Source organism: Ovis aries, chromosome 15, assembly GCF_016772045.2.
Source record: "Ovis aries strain OAR_USU_Benz2616 breed Rambouillet chromosome 15, ARS-UI_Ramb_v3.0, whole genome shotgun sequence".
Taxonomy (NCBI): Eukaryota; Metazoa; Chordata; class Mammalia; order Artiodactyla; family Bovidae; genus Ovis; species Ovis aries.
The window spans coordinates 34,139,636-34,150,152 of NC_056068.1; the positions used below are offsets into that span (position 1 = coordinate 34,139,636).

Consider the following 10,517-nt stretch of genomic DNA (forward strand, 5'->3'; position numbering starts at 1 on the left):
AGTAGCCCCCAGTGCATGCCCAGCGTCAGTGACTCTGGGTGGCTGACAGCATCCCTTCTCCCCTCCATGCATACTCATATTCAGCTGAGCCAGCTCAGGGACCTGGAGTACCTGGACCACAGGGAACCCCATCTTTCCCAAGGAGTATAAGTTCTGTTGGGAATATTTGAATGTTACTTAGTTTTTGCCTGGATAAGAACCAGAGGGACAGAGAAATCCTTTAGACAGCTATCTGCCTTACATGTTCATCTCATTACACCTACAAGAAATAAAATATGATCCAGACCCAGGAGGAGGCATCATCCTTATTCTGAGAGGCTCTATTCTAAGACAGTGATTCCCACAGACGAGTCACCCTCACTTGGCTTGCTTCCTCCGGGGCCAGTGTTCTTCTGTCTAATGTCCACCTACTATTTCCCCAAGTCTGCTATTAATAACAGATTGCAGGTTCTTCACCCCTCTTCCCTTTCTCAGGGTTACCACTTGAGCACAAGTCCCATGTCCTTCCAGACTCTTATTTACCATCTCCTAGCGTCTCAGTTCCCAAGCCTCTGTGATTTGCTTGTATCTGTGTTGGAGATTGCTTTTCTGTGTCTCCAGTGCATTCCTTCTCTCCTATAAACACTCCAGGCAAGAATCCTGAGGTGGTGCTCCCTGCACTGGGCCTTACTTGCCCTCCTGAGGCTTCCAACTCATGGTCGCACCATCAGGAAGAGCAGATCTGAAGTCCTCTGAATCACCAACCATCTCTGGCGTATTACACACGCACCATCCCTTCTCCTCTAGGGAAATCCAGTGGCCTTTGAAATTTCCCTTTTGGATGAGGAGGCAGAGACGGGGCAAGGAGTTCATCAGAGACTCCTCCTTGTGATAGCACCTGCATGAAGTTTCCTCTCAGGATTGTCTCACGAAACTCACAGAATAAAGCCCAGTCCTGTTTTCTGGTTGAAACAACTGTTCTCTGACATCACACCCTCCCAGCATTCTTGTACTAAGTTCCAGCTTTCTCTGCATCCTTCTCAAATCTTCGGTTCTGGCCATTTAACAGCCAGTGGGTCCATTCCTGATCATTTTTATGAGGTGTCATTGCTACACAACATTATGGCAAATTTCTACACTGTAGTTCAACATTCCTGGGGTTACAGTGCTCTCTCCACATAGCCTGTCATTATGATCTTCAACAGTGTCTGTTCATAGATACCCTCGAGTGGAGAATTCCCTTCCCCAGTGCTAAGTCCACCCTATGCGGGTGCTGGAAGTTTGATTTTCCTTGGTTTCTATTTTCTTCTTTCCTACTGCTGTACCCTGGGGTCCCAGCTTCATCCTGAGCTGTCCTTTGCAATGGACCTATTCTGCTGTTCCATTCACCCTGTATCCTCACATTCTTTAGGCAATCAACTCTCTTTTTCTAATATTGATTACCCTTCACAGAAAATGTTAGTACATTATTGTGTGGGGGAAAAACACCTTGTCCCCACCAGGAGTGAGACTGGAAACAGACAGAAAAAGCCTAAGTTTCTACTCTCTTGAAAGCTGCAGGATTGCACAATTTAGGGAAATTAGATGTGAGTGAAGAATAATACTGCTGTTTTGAATGCTGTGTTCTGGTCAAGAGGGATTTCCCCAAATTTCCCTTCTTTTTTCTTTTTTTGCTTCAAACCCATCTTCTGATTTGTTCCTCTAGCTGAGTTTCAGTATATAAAGCACCAGTGCCATCTCCCAGGCAGCCAGCACAGGCAGCTCAGCTTCACCAGGAACCTCAGCAGGAAGACACAGCCAAAGGTGAGGTGCTAGAACTTTCCAACTCTTTTCCTCCTTGAAGACTCTCTCTCTTCACCAGCATTCCTGTGCTGCAGCCCCAGCTCTCTGCTGCCTTCCTGAGTCTACTATTCTGACAGAATTCACCAGGTGTGAGTGCTTCAGGGGGCAGGGCTTCCCTCATAGGCTTCTCCTGTGTGAAGGCAGAGATGGGGTGAGCAGGTGGTCCACAAACACCAGAGCATTGCTCACCTTGTCTCATCACCGCAGAGGCGTGGTGCCCAGACTCCTCATGCCTTTGGGTAACTCGCAGTACATTGGGTTTCAGGGCTGATAGAGGATGACTGGACTGGAAAGTGGTTTATGCTAAAAGCCCGTTGCAATCCTTCATACAAGAAATCATTGGGATTCCAGGATTCACACGAAAATGAGAACTGGATCCTCCATAATACAATTTATCATATATCTATCTATTGAGATATAAATTCAGTGGCATTTATTTTTGGAATGTAAGGATGTATCAACATTACAACTCCCTCCCCAAGACCTCTCATCCTTGGTTGAGTCTGTGTATCTCTCTGCAGCAGGATGAAGCTCTCCATGGGCATCATTTTCTGCTTCCTGATCCTGGGCATCAGCAGTCAGAGATGGGGAAGATTCTTCAAGGAAGCTAGTCAAAATGAGGACCGAAGGATGGGCCAGGGGAGGCTGTGTCTGCTTCCCCAAGGATTCACCTGAGCAGAGGCCACATCCTCACAGGGCAAAGGCCACAAACAGGCAGAAAAGGAGCTTGCTTTTTGTGGTAGCACTTTGTCAGGCTTTTCTGACCAGCTTTGCACTCTTCTTTGGAGATCCCCAAACCTGAAGTCACATGAAGTTTGGACCCCAACTTTCAACAGGAGTGAGGAAGAAATCTGGGTTCAGGGGTGAAAATGAAAGTGAAAGTTGCTCAGTTGTGTCCAACTCTTTATGACCCCGTGGACTATACAGTCCATGGAATTCTCCAGGCCAGAATACTGGAGTGGGTAGCCTATCCCTTCTCCAGCGGATCTTTCTGACCCAGGAATTGAACCAGGGTCTCCTGCATTGCAGGAGGATTCTTTACCAACTGAGCTATCAGGAAAGCCTTTCAAAGTCACTCAGTCGTGTCTGACTCTTTACGACCCCATAGACTATACAGTCCATGGAATTCTCTAGGCCAGGATACTGGAGTGGGTAGAGTTTCCCTTCTCCAGGGGATTTTCCCAACCCAGGGATCGAACCAGGTCTCCCACATTGCAGGCGGATTCATACCCAGCTGAGCCACGAGGGAAGCACAAGAATACTGGAGTGGGTATCCTATCCCTTCTCCAGGGTATCTTCCCGACCCAGGAATATAACCCGGTCTCCTGCATTGCAGGCTGATTCTTTACCAACTGGCTGTCAGGGAAGCCCCATCAGGTGTTCCTTAAATACAAGAATGGCTCTGCTTCCCCCTTGTGGGCAACCAGGGGACAGCTCATTTCCAAGTCTGGTAGCCATGAGATACATGCATCGAATGGTTGGGGAGTGTTCACACTATCCACCCACTTAATACTTGCAACTAAAATAACTGAGCCTCCTCTAGGCACTGTTCTAAAAGCTTTGTATGTATAAATAAACTCGTTTTCATCCTCAGGTTTTAATCCTTTAGCCCTGAAATTTAGGTACCATTATCCCTTAACAGAGAACCCGAGGCAACAAGAGATTTAGACACATAACAAAGTCCTTCAACAGAGCAGGATTTAACCCTGTATGGTGAGCTCCCAGACCTTGCTGTTAACGCTGGCACTTCTACTGCCTCCTAGACAAGAGTTCATGTAGGAGAGTGAGGGGTTTGTGCACACACGTCCTGCTCTTTATCTGAGCAGGTGACAGATGGTGGGGATGTGGTGTCTTTGGAAGGAAACTCTATAGAGTTCTCCTCCCCACAAAAAATGGCACCATGAGTTACCTTGACAATGGTTCTACTGAGGCTGAGACCTGGTGAGAATCCTACAGCAAGATATGTAGACCTCACTAGCCAGAGTGAAGTGCCCAAAATTTATTTCACAAAATTATTTTTTGTGTTTTTCTTCTCTGATAGTTTTTGACTTAACAGTTTTAAAAGTTTGCTGTTAATTTGATCGAAATTCTCACAGACCCAGCTAAAAATTTCTTTTCATCTCTGAGGTCAATGTTCTTCCAAGGGTTGTTCTAGGATCACTTGCATGAGAATCACCTGTGGCCTGTGGTGCTCTGTGGAAATGCCTGGGTCCAGACACAACTCCTCCCCTGAACACAACCCCTGGGGCTGAGACTGGAAATTTGGCCTTTATTAAGCACCCCAGTTAATTTTTATACACACTGAAGTATGCACAGTTACCTCTGGTTTTCCTATTCTTAGGTGATAAGATACGTACGTCAAGCATTTTGGAAATATTTTTATGAGAATTCTGGATTCCAAGGAGCTATTTAAATCAGTGTGAATAATAGAGATGTCATAACTCTCAACAATACTATCTTTCCAAATGCCAAACATAACAAATATATAAAAAGGAGATAGGTTATCTCATAGAGTCACCATATAAACCATGATTATAATTCTATATTAGATTTTTCTTGTTTTCCTGATAAGCAGTTTTTTTTTTTTAGAAAAAAGATGTTGCCATTTAATTTTAGTTGACCAGATCCTTCTGTCCATAACTCTCTGCTCCTCATCTTAGTGCATTCTTTTTCTTTTTTATCACACTCATCTTGGTTCATTCTTTTTCTTTTTTTATCGCACTCTTCCTAAGGACCAGAGAGTGATAGTGTACTGAGCACCTACAATGTTCTATAAACTAAACCTGTATTTCCCTCAATTCTTCTGCATAAACATCCCCAGGGAGGCAACACTCCTCCATTTTACTGGAGAGGACACTGAACTTTAGAACTGGTGGACCAGTTGCCCTTTTACTGCATCTAATTACCCTGTTTCTTCAAATCTCTTAGGTTTTTACTCACTTTTATTACCTGCTAATTGAATTTTCCCAGGTGCCAAATATGCCCAGACCACTCTGACTTAAATTGAAGAAAGTAGGGAAAACTTCTAGACCATTCAGGTATGACCTAAATCAAAACCCTTACGATTATACAGTGGAAGTGACAACTAGATTCAAGGGATTAGATCTGATAGACAGAATGCCTGAAAAACTATGGATGGAGGTTCATGACATTGTACAGGAGGCAGTGATCAAGATCATCCCCAAGAAAAAGAAATGCAAGAAGGCAAAAATAATTGTCTCAATAACTGTGAAAAGAAGAGAAGCAAAAGGCAAAGGAGGAAAGGAAAGATATACCCATTTGAATGCAGAGTTCCAAAGAATAGCAAGGAGAGATAAGAAAGCCTTCCTCAGTGATCAATGCAAAGAAATAGAGGAAAACAATAGAATGGGAAAGACTAGAGGTCTCTTCAAGAAAATTAGGTACCAAGGGAACATTTCATGCAAAGATGGGCTCAATAAAGGACAGAAAATGTATGGACCTAACAGAAGCAGAAGATACTAAGAAAAGATGGCAAGAATACACAGAAGAAGTATACAAAAAAGATCTTCATGACCCAGATAGCCATGATGGTGTGAGCACTCACCTAGAGCCAGATATCCTGGAATGTGAAGTCAAGTGGGCCTTAGGAAGTATCACTACGAACAAAGCTAGTGGAGGTGATGGAATTCCAGTTGAGCTGTTTCAAATCCTGAAAGATGATGCTGTGGAAGTGCTGCACTCAATATGCCAGCAAATTTGGAAAACTCAGCAGTGGCCACAGGACTGGAAAAGATCAGTTTTCATTCTAATCCCAAACAAAGGCAATGCCAAAGAATGTTCAAACTACAGCACAATTGCACTCATCTCACATGCTAGCAAAGTAATGCTCACAATTCTCCAAGCCAGGCTTCAACAGTACATGAACCATGAACTTCCAGATGTTCAAGCTGGTTTTAGAAAAGGTAGAGGAACCAGAGATCAAATTTCCAACATCTGTTGGATCATTGATAAAACAAGAGAGTTCCAGACAAACATCTACTTCTTTATTGACTATGCCAAAGCCTTTGAATGTGTGGCTCACAACAAACTGGAAAATTCTTCAAGAGATAGGAATACCAGACCACCTGACCTGCCTCTTGAGAAATCTGTATACAAGTCAAGAAGCCACAGTTAGAACTGGACATGGAACAACAGACTGGTTCCAAATCGGGAAAGGAGTACATTAAGGCTGTATATTGTCACCCTGGTAATTTAACTTATATGCAGAGTATATCATGTGAAATGCTTGGCTGAATGAAGCAAAAGCTAGAATCAAGATTGCTGGGAGAAATGTCAATAACCTCAGATATGCAGCGATACCACCCTTATGGCAGAAATCGAAGAAGAACTGAAGAGCCTCTTGATGAAAGTGAAAGAGGGGAGTGAAAAAGTTGGCTTAAAACTCAATATTCAGAAAACTAAGATCATAGCATCTGGTCCCATCACTTCATGGCAAATAGATGGGGAAACAATGGAAACAGTGAGAGACTTTATTTGGGGGGGCTCCAAAATCACTGCAGATGGTGACTGCAGCCATAAAATTAAAAGACGCTTGCTCCTTGGAAGAAAAGCTATGACCAACCTAGACAGCATGATAAAAAGCAGAGACATTACTTTACCAACAAAGGTCTGTCTAATCAAAGCTATGGTTTTTCCAATAGTCATATATGGATGTGCGAGTTGGACTATAAAGAAAGCTGAGCACCAAAGAATTGATGCTTTTGAACTGTGGCGTTGGAAAAGACTCTTGAGAGTCCCTTGGACTGCAAGGAGATCCTACCAGTCCATCCTAAAGGAAATCAGTCCTGAATATTCATTGGAAGGACTGATGCTGAAGCTGAAACTCCAATACTTTGGCCGCCTGATGTGAAGAACTGACTCATTGGAAAAGACCCCAGTGCTGGAAAGATTGAAGACAGGAGTAGAAGGGGATGACAGAGGATGAAACGGTTGGATGGCATCACTGACTCCATGGACATGAGTTTGAGTAAGCTCTGGGAGTTGGTGACCGACAGAAGCCTGGCATGCTGCAGTTCATGGGGTCGCAAAGAATCGGACACAATTCAGTGACTGAACTGAACTCAGATGTATGCAGAACCAAGTTGTCCTCACTGAGTGTACAGGGATGAATATTTTCCCCTTTACTCTGTTAGAACTATCCTGTATCTGCAGCCTCCCTTAGTATTGCCTTTGTTCTCAAGTTCTGGTCAGAGCCTTTCCTGTATTTTTCCAGGTAGAGGTTCATTGTATAAACAAATGTCCTTTAAAGAGCATCTGACTTCTTCTTGCACACCCACCAGAAACAAAGTACCAACAGGCTTAAAATGGAATCAAACAGAATAAAACTTGCACCAAGTGTGATTCTCACAAGTTTAAATCAGAGAAGTGAAAAGTAAAGGAATCTTTATTTCAAGCCAATATAATAATTTCCACGGGCTTACTCAAAGGCTGAAATTTGGACTCAGTGGGAAGAAAATGTATCATTTCTCTATTTTGCCAAGATATGATCACATTCATCTCATCATTTTCTTTCCCTTTCCAGTGGCTAAAGACATATGGAGGGCCTACTTGACATGACAGAGTATTAGTAGTTTTAGTCACTCAGTCGTGTCTGACTCTTTGTGGCCCCATGGACTGTAGCCTGCCAGGCTTCCCTGTCCATGGAATTCTCCAGGCAAGAATACTGGAGATTAATTATTATTAATGGCCAGTATTATTGGTACATTATCTCCTTTTTAAAAACAATCATGTTTATTGATCATCCCCATAGTATTACATCATGTCCAACCCTTCTGAGACTCCATGGACTGTAGCCCGCCAGGCTCCTCTGTCCATGGGATTTCCCAGGCAAGAATACTGGAGTGGGGTGCCATTTCCATCTTCAGGGGATCGAACCTGAATACTGGCCATTTCTTACTGACATGAGAGAAGCCAACTACAAAGATTCAGACAAATACTTCCACTCCCAGGGAACTATTATGCTGCCTAAAGAGGACCAGGGAGCACCTGGGCTGCTAAAGTGATCAGGTACCAGGGACGCTGGCGATGCAGGGATGGGTGAGCAGAGCTCGGCTGTGGGCCCTCCTCCTCTTACCCACCCTCCTGCTCTGTGCCCAGTGTGGGGTCTGAGTGGCTGAAGAGCAGAATGAGGCTGGTGGAACCAGCAATTCTCAGCCCTCTCCCTATGAGAGCTATTCACCAACCAAGGGCTAAGTTGGGCTGACGTGCGCTGTTTCAGTTTTAGCCCCTCTTTCCTTGGCTCCTCTCAGAGTCATTGATTCCTTGGAAAGAGGAGAGGTGGGGAGGGTGCAGCTGTGGCTCATCAGCCCTGGATTAATCTCCTCCCCACGCTTCTCCATTCCAGTGATGCCAGAGAGAATGCTAAGAGAGTCACAGGCTTGTCTAAGTATGGCGACAGTGGCTATGGGTGAGAGGACTCGAGGGCCGACAAGTGTGCCAATGAATGGGACTGGAGCGGCGAAGACCCAATCACTGCAGACCTGCTGGCCGGCCTCAGGAATAATTCAGAGTAAAACTACAGTTATCCATTGATAACTGTTGGGGATGGGTTTCAGGACCCCTGCAGAAACCAAAATCCGCAAATACTAAGTGCTTCATATAAAATGACACAGTATAGTCGGCCCTCCACATGGAGGGCATGCCAGTTTTATGTCCAGAACACGAACCATGCTTTATAAACCATATATGGACCATTATATGGAACAGTTATCTGTCCACAACTCTGTGCTCCAAATCCTGTAGAGGATATTAAGAACACCATGAAAAACTTCGGCAGTAAAGCTTAAAACTTGATAAAAATCATCAAATTCTTAGAAAAACCCAATTTACCGAAACCGACTCAAGAAGAAATGAAAACTTTGATTAGTCTACAATCATTGTAAAAGATCAAATCTTCCTCCAAGGAATACAGTACTCCCAAAGGGTCCTACAGACAAATCTAACCCTTCAAAAAAGTGAATAATAATTTTTTTGTACAAACAATTCTGCTAAGTAGAAAATACCCCCCCAGCATAGGGAAGCTTGACACTGTGAAAATGAAAGAAAAGTACAAGTGGTCAAAACTTTACAGAATATTATCAATAACAAGTTGTGAAGCTGAAAGGAGCTTTCAACTATCAATAATAATTTCCTGCTGCTGCTGCTGCTGCTAAAACGCTTCAGTCGTGTCTGACTCTGTGCGACCCCATAGACGGAAGCCCACCAGGCTCCCCCATCCCATAATTTCCTAAACTACCAATAATAATTTTTAAATATTTAAACAACTATGCTAAAGACAAAATTACCATTTTTTTTGTCACAGAAAATGACCTTACAAGGCCATTGTCATATAAAAAGGTGATCAAAGAAATCATAGCAAAAACTATATTGAAAAAGGATTGCAAATACTCAGAGCACAGAGGATTTTTAGCACAGTGAAACTAACTACTCTGTATGATACTATAATGGTAGATACTTGCCATTACAAATTTGCCAGAGTCATAGATTGTACAACCCCAAGAGTGAGCCCTAATGAAAACTATGGATTCTGGATGATAAAGATGCCCCAGTGGGCTTGCATGCATGCTAAGTCGCTTAAATCATGTCCAACTCTTTGCAACCCTATGGACTGCAGCCCCCCAGGCTCCTCTGTCCATGGGATTCTCCAGGCAAGAATCCTGGAGTGGGTTACCATGCCCTCCTCCAGGGGATCTTTTCAACCCAGGGACTGAACGCCTGTCTCTTACCATCTCCTGCATTGGCAGGTGGATTCTTTACCACCAGTACCACCGAATTTGCCAGATTCATAGGATGTACAACACCAAGAGTAAGCCCTAATGTAAACTATCGACTCTGGGTGGTAATGATACCCCAATGTAAGTTCAACAATTGTATCAAATGTTGTTTATTGTTTTTGGTGGAGAATGTTGATAATGGTGGAGGCTATGTATGAATGGGGGTAAGGATTCTATGGGAAATCTCTGTACCTTCTGCTTAATACTGCTGTGAACCTAAAACTTGAAAAATAAAGTCTATTAAAACAAGAAAAAAGGATTGTGGAAGTATGTCAGGCTGCTTATTAATAAAAACAGGTATTTTTCTGGATTTCACTATAAGGTATTAGTTGGCTTCTTTAAATTGGTGTTTTGCTGTGATTTCTTTTTTCCCATTCTAAATAAATATTTCATATTGTAACTAACTTACTGTTTGTAATTTTGTAGTGTTTTCCCTAAAATGGGCTTCCAAAACTGAATAATTCAAATACCACAAAGTCTGCCCCTGAACAAAAGATGAAAAAATGTGGATAATTATTTGAGCCTAAGACCCACATGTATTTTATATAATAATGCAGAGTATTTTTGCTCACTTTTAATATATTTAAAAATTTTCCATTACTGCAATTGCTATGTAAATTGGAACTTTATTTTGTTAGAAATTTTACCATCATCTATTCATGATTTTGAGAAGCAGGGTCCCTCAGGAACCACACCTAAGTCATTCTCCATTTGTAAATATGAGGCTCACAGTAATCTGATATGTATGTGCCAAAATTGGAGATCTTTCCTGCCGTGTTACGATTCATGGGGTTGCAAAGAGTCGGACACGACTGAGAGACTGAACTGAAATGAACTGAACTGAGTATATTGATATCTTCTAGTACTCTTGTGCCTGAGCAGTTAAAACATTAAAATACATAC

At 42.9% G+C, this 10,517-nt stretch overlaps 1 pseudogene; it reads left to right on the top strand.

Annotated features, from left to right (window-relative positions):
* The first annotated feature begins 1,729 nt into the window (after positions 1-1,729).
* LOC121816641 (serum amyloid A protein-like) lies at positions 1,730-9,950 on the top strand (annotated as a pseudogene).
* Positions 9,951-10,517: the final 567 nt, after the last annotated feature.